The sequence below is a fragment of the Berghia stephanieae genome, chromosome 3 (assembly GCF_034508935.2).
Source record: "Berghia stephanieae isolate SIO BIC M18660-M18661 chromosome 3, UCSD_Bste_1.3, whole genome shotgun sequence".
NCBI lineage: Eukaryota > Metazoa > Mollusca > Gastropoda > Nudibranchia > Aeolidiidae > Berghia > Berghia stephanieae.
In genome coordinates this window covers 36,436,551-36,450,708 of record NC_088362.1, presented here as the reverse complement: position 1 = coordinate 36,450,708, position 14,158 = coordinate 36,436,551, and the positions used below count along the sequence as shown (strand labels likewise).

Here is a 14,158-nt window from a genome sequence, read left to right as displayed (position 1 = left end):
GGTGGATTTCACCTGTAATAAGAATTCCCAATGAAACAATTCATCACTTTTGTCATTATAATCAATTCATCATCTCTGGGTAGGGTTTTCTGACCTCCCATATGGGCAGGGGGGCACTTACTGTATCTTCTATCCTCCTATATCTGTTTTCGAACCCGCTTCTGTCTTTCTCTTGGAATGAGATTACTTGGTTTTATCCTGACCCTGGTTGGATACCCTGGCCGGGAGGGAAACTGTAAACTATATAGTTAGTTTTGGGAGATGATTTTTTTTATTTGTCTTGTAAATCATCTGTCTGTTATGCACTATACAGTAGAATTACTTTAAACCGAAATTTTGGGGACCTTCTAAACCATTTCGGTTTAAAGCAAGTTCCCGTTTTGCAATGTTTTTCAAGGGTAGTAACTATTTAAGGAATTTGCTCATTTAATCGCATCATGGGTTTCCCGTTAAATGGAGTTGTTGAATAAATGCCGTCTTCGTAACCATTAACATTTTTAATTTTTTAAATTTTTATTTTTTTCTTTGGGTGTGTTTTAAAAATATTTTTGGGGGTTTTCGTTTTCAAATCAAAATTGTTGAAAGAGTTGAGTTCGGGATGCCGTGTATTTTACATTATATCTCCGTCTTGATCAACTTTTTTTTCATCGACTTCACATAGTATTTTGATTTTAAACTCCAACGTGTAAGCACAGTGCTTTCTTTTAGACATCTTTTAGTAAAATGCAAAGCTAAAATAGATCGAAAGTTCTTGTGCGATAATTGATAATGAATGTTGCGCAGCTACTCAGAGGTGAAGTGAAGTAGAAATGAAAAGTGAAAAGGCGTGTAAGTGCTAAGCTGTCTACTACACATCTCTCTTTTGTTGAAAAGCCATTAGGTTCAAAGGCCTAATTACATCGACCCCCTCACACACACACACACACACACACACACATTTAAACAAAGTGGAAATGAAATGGCATGTCAATTGTCGTGTTGAAAATCCAGTCAGTTCCAAAGCATCAACACACGAGCGAGAATATCTCGCTTGCGTGATTCTACACCCCAACTCCCCCTCTTTCCTCATTTTTCGCCTGCCAGTCACCCGCTGTCTTCCTTTTCCAGTCTGTGCGATTGTGGTGTTGGCCAAGCCCAAGTGCAGTGATCAGTGACATCTATAGAGTAGGTATATGAAGCCCTAGGCAGTGATTGAAGTGTTTGCCTAACCCCCACCCCCCACCACCCATCACCCTCATCTTATACTTACGCTCTTTGTTTAATATCGCCGGGCATTATTACGTGTGGCCTCCTTCCCGAATTTTTGAAGAAAAATAGAGAGAGAAAAAGGGAAGGTGCTCTCAAGTTGTTTCGGTTTAAAGAAAGTCCTGCTTAGAAGTATTTCGGTTCATCGTACAAAGATAATGAAGAAACTAGTACAATTTATTAAATTCTTTGCGGTTTAAGGTATTTTTCGGTTTAGCTTCTTTCGGTTTAAAGTAATTTTACTGTATTATGTTTTGTTTTACATATATAATGATTTGTAAACATTTGAGTGTGCTCCTCTCACTGTGTTTGTGTTAAAATGAGACTTTTAGGTGATCTCACACTTGGTATGATCTTGGAATCTACATCTGTTCCCTATTTGAACCGATTCCCCTTTGTCTTACTTTTTCTTGGGTGCTTTAATTGTAATTCTAGAACTTTTTTACTATATTCTTCCTTTTTACTGGCGCTGATATTACCTAAATGTGTAATTCTTGCTTTTCATTTACATTTTTTTCTTCAAATTTTTTAATAAAAACTTGTTAATTAATGAACTCTCTCTCCACGAGGAAATGGTAATGTTCATTTTGAAGGAAACGTTTTAAGTTTTTTATTAAACTGGTTGCCACTCCCCTAATCTCCATCTTCCTGTCGTCAATTGCTTTTATATTAATTTTATTTTTTGAATCGTTGTAAAGTTGTACAAAATGTTATGATGATGTTTTGTTCTTGTTCAGCACCAATGGGCACTTTTGTGGATACATTAACCAGACTTGCCTTCTTGAACCTTTAGAGATTCGTAGTTTTTAGGAGATAAAAACGGTGGTAGTCGCTATAATTAACTATATAGAACAACAATTTCCCATCAGAAGGATTAAATAATACTTTAAAATCCTTAAAATTAAAATTATGTAGCCTGGTATCAACTTTCATTTTCAATAAGTTTTCATGACTTAGGGATTCTCATGAAATTCTGAAATTGGAGGCAAAATTTCGTAATATTACGAATTGTTCGTAACAGTAGGCAGGTCCCCATTAACTCACTGGATTCTAGCACACTCTTTGGAGAAGCCAAAAAGTGTGCTAGAATCTGAGTATGCTGAACTCCAATATTCATGGAAGGTAACCAATACATTGGATCGCCCAGCTCCAGCGTGTTGTATTACAATGCAGAGCGTGTTAGAATTCGAATTCGATGTGCTAGAATCTGGCAAGTGCTATATTAGGCACTATATATATATACATAAATTGATAATGACAAACTGAGCATTTCTATCAATATTGTATATATATATATATATATATATATATATATATATATATATATATATATATATATATATATATATATATATATATATATATATATATGTATAATCCAAAACTGGATGGGGTTCCTGGCCTCCCATCGTGGGCAGGGAGGCGCTTGCTGTGTCTTCTGTCCCTCTATAGCTGTTTTCCAATTTGCCATGTCTTTGTTTTGGAATGAGATTACTTGGTTTTGACCTGGCTCTGTTCGGAGTCCTTGGCTGGGAGGGAAACAGTCAAATGTATAGTTATTGTTTTGGGCGATATTTTTTTTCCTTGTACATCATCTATCAGTTGTGTATTATTATATTTCTTGTTTTGAATCTATACTGTAAGCATTTGAGTGCATTTCTTTTAGTAGTGAGATCTTGTGCTTGTGTATGGATGAGACTTTTAGGTGATCTCAAACTATGCACAATGATAATATGTTCTTGGAATCTACGCCTATTCTCTATTTGTACCATTCCCCTTTGTCTTACTTTAGTTTTTGCATGTTAATGGTACGTAGTTGAAGAAAAATATCTATAACATGCTCGTTTTTAATACATTTTTTTTTCATATTTTGAAAAGTCACAAAAATCTCTAGGATTGAGTGAGTTAAGTCAGCCAATCTCTCTGGTCCGGTGTTGTTGGCTTTATCAGGATACCACTGTAATTTCCTTGTTCTTGTCCTGAGACGATTCCCCTAAGAAGGGGGTGGGGGGAGACTTCAGACTCCCCGGCCAATAATGGGCTCTCCTTAGTCCACAGCCTTGTGTTATCTCTTGTATCTCCCAATGCCACTTGCCCTTTTCGTGGACTGGATTGGGTCTCATGACCGCCCATGGTGGGCAGGAGGTCACTTGCTGCGTCTTCTGTCCTCCAAAATATTTGTCATATCCATGGACTGGATGGGGTCTTCTGACCTTCTATGATGGGCAGAAGGTCACTTGCTGTCTTCTATTCCCTCCAGCTTTGTCCTGTCCATGGACTCGATTGGGTCTTCTGACCTCCCATGGTGGGCAGGAGGTCACGCTTTGTCTACATCATTTGTCCTATCCGTGGACTGGATGGGGTCTTTAGACCCTCGTGGTGGACAGGAGGTCATGCTGTGCCTTCTATCCCCTTACATCATTTATTGTCCTTTCCATGGACTAGATGGGATCTTCTGGGGCTAAAGGTGCTAGGGTGTTTGTTTTTCCTGTTAGTTTAATGTCCTAGGTTTTATTTTTTCTTAGGGTTAGTTGAGGAAATATTTGGGTTGTTTCCCTTAGCACGTGGAGCTTTCGGAATACATACCTCCCTCCATTTGTCAATTTAATTCATTGAAAAAAAAAAAAAAAGCTGCTAATTCAAAATGATTACTTCTTATCAGTCTTGTAACTGTTAAGTTCACACGAGCGTTGGTTCATGGTTATTGGTCGGTGACAGGGACAGAGAAGAACATTTTAACAATTATTATCAAGTCAAAAATGGAACGATTGAAATGTTTATTAGACCAGTTTCGACAAATTATCCGATAACAAACGTAATTTTCAAAGTTATAATATGCGCTGCATATAAACTAAATAACTCGGGACTCGTACTATGAGATTATAGAAATAAATCACACCCAATGGGGTAAGGGATGTTTGTGTGATACAAGAAATAGAACATGGTCTGTATAAAAATAAAATGGCTAAATACAGGAAATGTTCCGATTGGTTCATGCTTAGCAGCGCACGAACCGTGAATTGTTTTCTTTTCCTTTGGGATTGGGGTGTTGAAGGAATAAGCACAATAATAACAAATCGTAGTAAATCTGATCCCGCTGTTTTTTGCAAAAAATATTTTAAAATTTTGCAGAAGAAAATAAGTAAATTTTACAAAAATTTTGCAGGTTTCTAAATATGTTGTATCACCGAGCCAACTCGGTAACGGTGACCTTAACTTTGAACCCTATGACCGAGCCGGTTCGGTCGGAATTTTCCGTAACTGCGGGACGATTAAGAACCAATTTCTTAAATAAACGGAATGGCGGTATCATAGCTTGTCCATTTGACGATAGTGTGTATAAAAATCGTGTACTGATCACGTTTTATTTGAATGTAACAAAGAAGGAACTGTGTTTTCAGTCCACCAGTGGACTGAAAACATAGCTGTGTATTCAGTCCACCGGAAATAAAAATATTATAAAAGGACCAATTATCGTCTATACTTGTTACCTTAATCGATAATGACGACATTGACACTGAGCCTATTGTAGGTTAGCATCATCAGAAGTGGACAGGCTTAACATTTATGGCAATTTGACGGCTTAATACGGAGTTATAGTTAGACACCGAAGCTCGCCGACCGATCGACTTGCCCAACACGTGACCATTTTTTTTCTCGCGTCCTCTCGTCTAATCTCGTCACTCCGGAATAGAAAGAGGAGGCGGAGCTCATATGATATAACGCAATGAAAGTTCTGTCCGATGACGGGTGGGGGGATATCACCTCTCCAAAACTTACCTTATTATATGAGATCTTGAGATTCTTATCCAATCATCGATTGCTCGTTTGACAGTTCGCTTGTGAACAGTTAGGAGATCATCTCTTGATTTATGGGCAGGCGGCTTTGCGTAAAGGCGGTGAGTGTTGTATACATCAAAGAGTACCGCTGACCGATGGGTAAATAGTGGTTGTGTAACCCAAAAGCCCTGCCGTCTCGACTGCAAGGTTTTGTATGTAATAGTTGCGTCACCATCTCAAGGCTCCGGAATTAATTAGTGAGCTGATTCAAACAATGTGGTTTTCAAATTTATCGTATACGTAATCATTTGGAAGCTACAGAGAAAGGTGTTTTTGTGTAATCCCTTTCACACACACACACACACGCGCGCACACACACACGCACACACACAAACACACACACAAACATATACAAACAATACACAAACAATACACATCCCTGGTCATCTATTGCCTATATTATTAATGTTAATATATACATCCCATGCTGATTGTTACTACGCCCCCCCCCCCTCCCACACCCCTTAACCATTTCCACCATCCAAGTACCAGCGGCCTTTTCTCTTTGATTTCGTATCATGGTCTACCCGAAGCCCAACACCTCGATCGTTTGTGGGTCAACCCCCCCCCCCCTCCCCCCACCTTCCCCCGTAATCAATTTATAATTTTCTCTCTGTATAGAGCGCCACATGCACAATTATATATTATTGAATGACAATGACCTTGCCCCTCCCCTAACACAAGCCAACAGCAACCCAAGCTATCCTCTATTACGTGACCTTAGATCCGATGCTGCATACCGCTTGAGAGTCTTCACTATCCAGATCTCGTTCATGGTCACGTGAGAAGGCTATATCCGTTCGGGTTCGGCGTTCGGCGTCTCGTTCGGCCCGATTTCGTTAAAAGCCTAATATTATCATTGTTGTTCGAAATCGGGAACCCGAAATAGATCTGAATTCTCGATACCGATAAATCAATTATAGAGCAGTAAAGTTAGGTGCCCCAAACGTAAACAATAACAAGTTGCTAGTGATTTCCGTTAGGGACCGGAATAATTTACGCACAATATAGGTCTCCCAATTTTGTAGTTTGAGTTGTAGGCAATACACTTTCAGTATTGAAAATATGTTTACATAAAATCTAACAGTTGCAGAAATAATAATATAAGGCTAAGGGAGCGTTCACATATTACGTCATCAAAATTTGCCCTTTTTAGACCCCCCCCCCCTCCCCCAAGTCATCACTTGTCATCATTGACCCGACCCCCCCCCCCTCCCCCAACAGATGATGACGTCATCTAATTTAATAAAAACTAAAAGATAACTTTAATTTCACAATATTTATTATTCGTTTTTCAAACCATAAACATTGATTATCAACGTTTGATAAAACACATTCAGACATTTTATTAATTTCAGAAACTGTTGATAATTTATGTTTTACGATACAATGGGGACATAAAATTTAAATTTGCAAAGATAAAATCTAACAAACATTATTTAAATTAGGCTCCTTGGTGCAGGTGCTATTAAAAAAAATTCAGAAAGTGTAATTTAAAATAGTATAGGAGGCAAATTATTTTATAGCATATTAGTCTTTTAGTGGAATGAATTTCTGTTTCAATTTCCAAACATAAAATTAATTGATTCAAAAATGTTTCTGCCTTGGACCTCTGGCAATGTACTATAAATAGTATCATCAATTTCATCTTCATCGTCATCATTTTCTCCCATTTGCTGTTCTTCTTGTATACCGCATTTTCGTGAATGGTCTTTCATTGCTGTGATCGAGGAGTGATACAATGAACATTTAGGGCAAGTTCGCCTTTTGAGAAGTGATACCCCTTTCCCATCTTGTTTCTTGAGAGATGGGCAATACTCCTCATAGCAATTTATCTTCAGCTGTTTTGAAAGGAACAAACTTTGAAATAGGCTTAATTTGCCTATGTTTTGATGATATCATCTTGGGTCTGACCCCCCCCCCCCTCCCCCATGTCAACACATGTCAACATTTGGTAGACCCCCCCCCTCCCCCCCTAGCTGATGACGTAATATGTGAACGCTCCCTAAATTATTATGAAAATCAGGCTCCGAATAATTCTCGTTTTGTTCACACCAGCGCAATAATTTGCTCTGGTCTAAAAATAGATAGACTATAACTTTTGATAAATTTTAGAAAATTTTACCTTTTGTTCCATAAAATATCCATATCTAGACATTATTTGATGCATGATCGAGTATTTATGAATATGTGTTTCTTTTGCCACCTAACAGCCAAATTTTAAAGGTTATTTTTTTCTATTAGTTACATTGGAACGTGAGCTGTCAAGACAGGAACATGTGGTTTGCCACGTGCTTCTCGACCTTTGTTTACGTTTGGGGCACCTAACTTTACTGCTCTATTGACAAATTCTTACCATGGTTGCCAGGTGGCCATTGGCCTGGCCAATTTGGCCAACAGAGAATAATGTTTATATAATAAGTAATTTAAAATTAACATTTATATCTATTTTTAATGTTTCCTAGTCCGTTAGAATTTTTATGATTATCAAAACCCGATGAGTTTTCCAAGGAGATAAGAGTTTTAGTATTGTTTGCCCAAGTAAGGTTCTATTTGGTCACTTTTCACATCGAGCACGCCTGTTTACTCCCTTGGCAAAAAATTCTTAATTTTCAAGTTCAACACGTTGAAGTGCCAGTCCTGGTGACTCGATAAGTTTGATCAACTTTTAATTTTTTAAAAATTGATTTACTTTTACTCATTTTAAGATTATTATTTTAATTTAGAACACAGTGAGACGTTAAAATGTATTGCCTTGTGTATTTATTGTACGTAACAATATGAATCCGGGGAAAAACGAAACAAAAACGAACAAACAAAACAAAAACCAACCACAAAAAAAAAAAAAAGATAAAAGAAAAAGAGAGAACAACCTTTTATAGTTATAGGGTCTTGAATGTGTTTAAGGGAGCGTCAGAGAGAGAAGGGGTGTGTTGGTGGGAGAGATTAGAAATATAGAGTATAGATAGATAGATTGAGAGAGAGAGAGAGAGAGAGAGAGAGAGAGAGAGAGAGAGAGAGAGAGAGAGAGAGAGAGAGAGAGAGAGAGAGAGAGAGAGGACTGCTTTGTAGCTATTTGTACTCGATTTTTCTTTTTTCTTTTGGTTCCTATCTTTATTTATGAGGTTACAGCTTGGGCATTCGGACACTTTTGGTGTGACAATATCGGCGTGAGCAGCAAGGAAGATGACTCTACATTCTTTTAAGGACTCTTTGTGTTTAAAGGTTTGATGGCGCTTATAAAACATTGAGGTCATTTTAGGTCTAGTAGAAAGGGAAAAAAATGGGATACCAGTAAAAAAAAAAAAATAGTTTTACAAGACCTGATGATAGACGATGAACAATAGACCAGCCCTACAATTCAAAGGACAAGGAATGATTTTGAAAGAAAAGGATCTTGGAAGAAGACAAAGTAAGAATGCCCGGGGCGGCCTCGAAGCACAGCCGTACTCGAGGTCAGTGATCGATGTGAAAAGTGACCAAATAGAACCTTACTTGGGCAAGCAATACTAAAACTCTGATCTCCTCGGAAAATTCATCGGTTTTGATAATCACAAAAAAATTCTAAAGGACTCGGAAAAATTAAAATGTAGATATAAAAGTTAATTTTAAATTAATTGTAGAAACATTATTCTCTGTGTGGCCAAATTGGCCAGGCCAATGACTATCTTGCAGCCACGGTAAGAATCTCGTCAATGTTTGATAAATCGGTTTCGAGAATTGAGATCTATTTCAGGCACCAGGTTTCGAACAACTCTCAATTAAGATTTTCAGAGAGTAAATAAAACACTGTAAATTATACTATTAAGCCGTTGAATTGCTATAACTTTTATGCCTGTCCATTTCTGATGATGCCTTTAATAGGCTCAGTATCAAAGTCGTCACTATCGATTAAGATAAGTATAGACGATAATTGGTCCTTTTTAAATATTTTTATTTCCGGTGGACTGAATACACAGTTCCAACAAAGAAAATCGTCTGCCTGTCAGGGTTGCCAATTTGGCAGATTTTCTGCCAAATGTCCTTTTTTTGGGGGCAGAATTTGAAGTCGCCTGGCAGAGAAAAATCGATTTGGCAGTTTGGCAGATTTTATTTTCCGAGGCCTAGGAATGAATGTATAGGTCTACTCCACGTTTTCCATGGCAATTTTTATGTGTTAGTGATTTTTTTAAACTTGGGAAATGAAAAAATAATTATGACATAGGCCTTGAGAATTTTTCGTTTTACAAAACTGATGAGTTTTCAAAGGGGGTACTATTAAATAGTACGGTTTGGCAGATTTTTGTGGTATTTGGCAGATTTATTTAATGCCTGAAATTAATCTGGCAACCCTGCTACCTGTGTTCGTCTGATACCTAGTGCAGGGTTGCCAGTTTGGCATTTTAAATGCCAGATTCCAAAAATCTGGCATTTTTTAAAACCGTTTGGCATTCGAAAAATCATTTGGCATTTGGCATTTTTTTTTCTTGTATATTATACTTCAAATGACACCTTTTCTTAATTATTTCTAAACGCGTAAAAACAAACATCTTCACATTTCTTTTTCATTCTTAAAATCCAACCGTGGTGTAGTGGTTTAGCACTCCACTTAGTAGTCAGTAGGTAAATAATTACCCCAACAGGAAATTTAGTATGATTCAAAAAAAAAAAAAAAAGAAAAAGAAAAGAAAACACGCAAGCCACCAGGATATGATAATAAATTGTCTATCAAAAGTGAGTAGTTTTCTTAGTGGGGGTGGGAGTCAACAGACTTTGGCATTTTTTTGAGTGTTTTGGCATTTTTTGAGTCTTCCCCTGGCATTTTGTTGAAAAATAATCTGGCAACCCTGACCTAGTGCCGAGTGAAAGTGAGAGAGTGCTCCTTGCTTTTCGCACATCGTTTGAGTGAATATATTTAGTGAATATTGGGCAACTCAGACCTTTGGGATATTTATTAGACATCTCATTGTTACTATCAACTTGTTCAGTTTTAAAAATGTATTTAACGGCACGTAATGTGACTCAGATTATCTCCAGTCTTCGGGTGAGGCTGATGATGTTTACGATGGTGCTTGCTGAAGCTTGAATTTCTTTTTTATTTACATTTCATTATAGTTTCTAGCTCCAATAATTTTTTTATGAACTAGGAAATGTTCTATTTTGCTTCTATTTGTTTTTTTGTGTGTGTGTGTGATTCAGATCTTTTGGATACACATCTTTTTAATTTACAACTATTGTCCAGTTTATTTATTTATTTATTTATCACGTAATTGTAGTCAGACGATGTCCAGTCTGCGGATCACACATCAGCTGATGGTCACGATTGGGATTGGGATTGAGCATCTGTGCTTGGATTTTATTTTATTTTCTTTTCTACTTCATTGCTTCCATTTAATTAGAAAGGACTAGGAAATTATCTAATCTCTGTTCAGTCCCTTCCTTAAAATTTTTCTTTTTTATTTTTTTCTTTCTTTCTTTTTTTTTATTTATTTGTTTTTTAAAAAAAGATTTTTGTTGTTGTTGTTGCTGTTGTTGTCTAACCCCGAGTTTTATTTCAGAAAAATATTTCTCTCTCTCTCTCATCCCTTGTTGACCCATTTGTTATAGATAATAATAATAGGAGCATGGGTAAGTTATTGTCTGTGATTACAGAATTTAATATCTCTATTCATTTTGTCATTTGTTTCTTTCTCTCTGTTTGTAGATGGCGAAGCACCTCCTGCTACCAGAAACTTGGACAATGGTAATGCACCTGAGCCTTCTACCATGACACCTCCGACTTCGAATAGACGGCTGGAGCCACAATCTTGATGGCTATCCGGAAGTTCCAGCCTTTGACCTTGCGGACCATCTACACCTGCCAGAGGAATGTGAAACGGCATTTGCCATCTTCAGCCTTATCATCACTAAGGAGTTTCTCAAGTTTCTAAAGAGAGAAACTAATAGATATGCTGCTCAGAATAAGACTCGTGTTGGTGCAGCAGCCAAGGAGTTTAGCATTTATCGGCTTTGGAAGCCGGTATCACTTACAGACCTACATGGATTTTTGGTTATCCTTGTCAACATGTCATTTACTCGCAAACCAACGATTGCTGACTACTGGTCAACGAACCCTTTTGTCGATTCTTTGTTCTGTGCCACCATAATGTCAAGGGATCGTTTTCTTCAAATTGTGGCCTTTCTACATTTCAGCAACAATGCAGAATACATCTGCATGGTCAAGAAGGACATCAACCTCTCCACAAACTACAATACATTGGATACCACATTTTCTTCACTTTACACCCCAAAACGTGAAGTGTGCATAGATGAGGCAATCTGTCCCTGGAGAGGCAGATTGATCTTTCGTGTTTACATGAAGGACAAGCCTTCGAAATGGGGAATTAAACTGTATGAACTATGCGAAAGCTCTTCTGGTTAGGTCTGCAAATTTGAGGTTTACTGTGGAGATAAGAATCTCAGCAACTCCCCTACAGATGTCTGCATGCATCTTATGACTCCATATCTCGGTCATGGCTACGTCCTATACACAGACACCTATTCGCCATAATCAGGTTGGTATGCCCAAGGACTTGGCTACACAGCCACTACAAAAAGGGCAATCTGACTTCAGGCAAAAAGATGGACTGTGTGCTGTTCGTTGGTTTGATATAAAGAATGTGAATATTCTTACAACAATTCACAACCCGACTGCCACTCAAGGAGTCACAACTAGAACTTCCACCAGGATCAAACCAACCTGTGTCCAAGATTACGTGATCAACATGTCAGGGGTTGATTGTTCTGATCAGCTTGTTCATGAAGTGGCCAAAAAAGCTCTTCATGCATCTTCTCACCCTAACTTTCATCCAGGCCCGGATTTTATTCAATAAAAAAGTGGCCTTGCTCCAGCGCAAACAGGTGACAGTCCGTGAGTTTCTGATTCAACTGGGCACAGATTTTCACCGCCACAAAGCAGAGCGTCTGAATTGTTCATCTGCACCACCTGTTGCCCGAATGTCTCAATCGCTTGTCCCTGCCACTACGAGACTGTCAGCTCTTCACACACACTTTGCAGAGAATATTCCTAGCACTGCCACCAAGGCCAATTCATACAGAGCATGCAAAGTGTGTGCTGACAAGGAAAAGAAACGTCACCGTGCCACGGGTGAAAAACCCAATTCAAGAGCCCGCAAGGAGACACGTTACTGGTGCTCCATCTGTAAAGTTGCTTTATGTGTGGCCCCTTGTTTTGCCCAATTCCACCAAAAAGAGAATTATATTTTTTTAAAAACTTATTTCCATTGGACAATTGTTTATGTTAGTGTTAAGTTTGGATACGAAAGTGGACCAATTTGGGATCAATTACTTTTTTTTTTTTCATTATCATATTATATCATTTTTCAAAGTTAAACATTTGGACACTAATTCAATTATATATAAAGATGTGGAAATGGACAATTCATATTTTTAGTGATAATTTATGGACTGTGTATGAATATGGACAATTGATAATAACTTTGTTCGAGGCTCCGGATTATCGCTGTTGGTGGATTGACACCATTCATACATATGGCGTATTTTTGTTTTTAATTTCATTTTTATGGTTTATTATTAAATCTGAATCATTTCAGTATTGATTTTCTTCACTATTTGATAACATTAGAAGGTTTTTGTGAGTTACAACATTTTGTTATACATGGAGGGTGTCTCAAACCTTTTACGAAAACCCTGTTTCGTGGGCTATTTCAAAAATTCATAATAAATTAACTATTATAGATAGCATCATTTGGTAAAGTTTATTATATATAGATCTAATACAGATGTATGTATATATGGAAAAGTACAAAGTCGTAGTTTAATTAGTTAATTTAATATGAATTTTTGAAAATTACCCAAAAAGCCCAGGGAGGGCTGACGGCCAGCCATATCAAAGCTCAGGGCCCAGTGAGTTCAACTAACTACATGCAACCCGTGTAATAAAGTATCCCCGTGGAATTACGAAATTTCAAACTCAAAATTATGGGACAAAAAAATGGCAAATTTTGACAGAAATTATGCTGATTTGGAAATACAGGAGGCACAAAGTTGGGAAAACAATTACAATAAAATTCTTCATCACCGCCGGGAACGCAAATTTTGCAAAAAATATTTTAAAGAAAGAATCAAAGAATTTGTCCAAAATTTGCACAACATGCAGATTTTTTGCAAATCAGGAAAATTTTCCTAATTTTGCGGCCGCAAGCTGTGCAAAAAACGCGGCGCCAGACTTTCTTTACAAAATGGTCATGTTCTTTGAACTGCTTTCCCATGACTTGTATCAAACTCATTGCATTCTCATTCACGATATAATTTTCCAGGCCAAACTTAAGAGTAGATACAGATTTTTATTCATTTTCGCCATTCGATAAGCAATCGGATTTTGTTTGTATTTTTGAAGTATGCAATTGACTATACTACTCGTATATAACAATTGCCCATTGCCCAAAACATGACGATTTATTCAAGAAGATTTTGTTGATTCACCTTGCTAGATCCTGATAGAATTTCACTGTGGTCACTCAATCACTATAAACACCACACAACAGGACCTTTACTGTTTTACTCTGGAAAAATCACGTACCTATTTAAAATTTTGGGCAGAAAACTCGCCTTTCAAATATCAATTGATTAAAATTACCCTCATCTTGGCGAAAACGTGGGAATTTTGAAGGACGAGTTTTCAATGGCCAAAATTTTTAATGCATGGCATGTTATTGTCTTTATCGAGAACAGCAGAACACTTGGTATAGTCTACATTAATGAAAATGAATTGAAAAGAAAGAAGTACAGAATTATACTCACAAAAAATGTTGAAGAGATTGATCTTGCTACGTGTGAAACACAAATCAATTCACTGCTCAGGTTGTCCGTTTTATTATAGCTCAATGAATGAGTGAATTGACTTAATTTTAATCACGCGATCAAGTTTTGTGCTTGTCCTACTTTTATTCTGTATTTGCAGATCACTAGAAGACTAAGTGTTTGATTATTGTTTATGATCACACATGTGTGCACTTTAAACCAATGTCGAGGATAGGGTGTAAAACTATCGTATCGTAAAAACGCAACTTTT

At 37.3% G+C, this 14,158-nt stretch overlaps 1 protein-coding gene across 3 annotated transcripts in view; it reads right to left on the bottom strand.

Moving 5' to 3' along the window:
• LOC144967650 (iripin-2-like) overlaps positions 1–14,158 on the bottom strand; it is a 35,882-nt gene extending 21,724 nt beyond the window's left edge. Inside the window, exon 1 of one of the 3 annotated variants that reach the window (XM_078905168.1) lies at positions 13,888–14,158. The gene's annotated coding sequence lies outside the window, so the exon portion shown is untranslated. Of the gene's footprint in view, positions 1–4,736; positions 4,840–13,569; positions 13,855–13,887 lie in introns of those variants that run through there. The other 2 variants (XM_078905169.1, XM_078905171.1) reach the window with 2 other exon arrangements.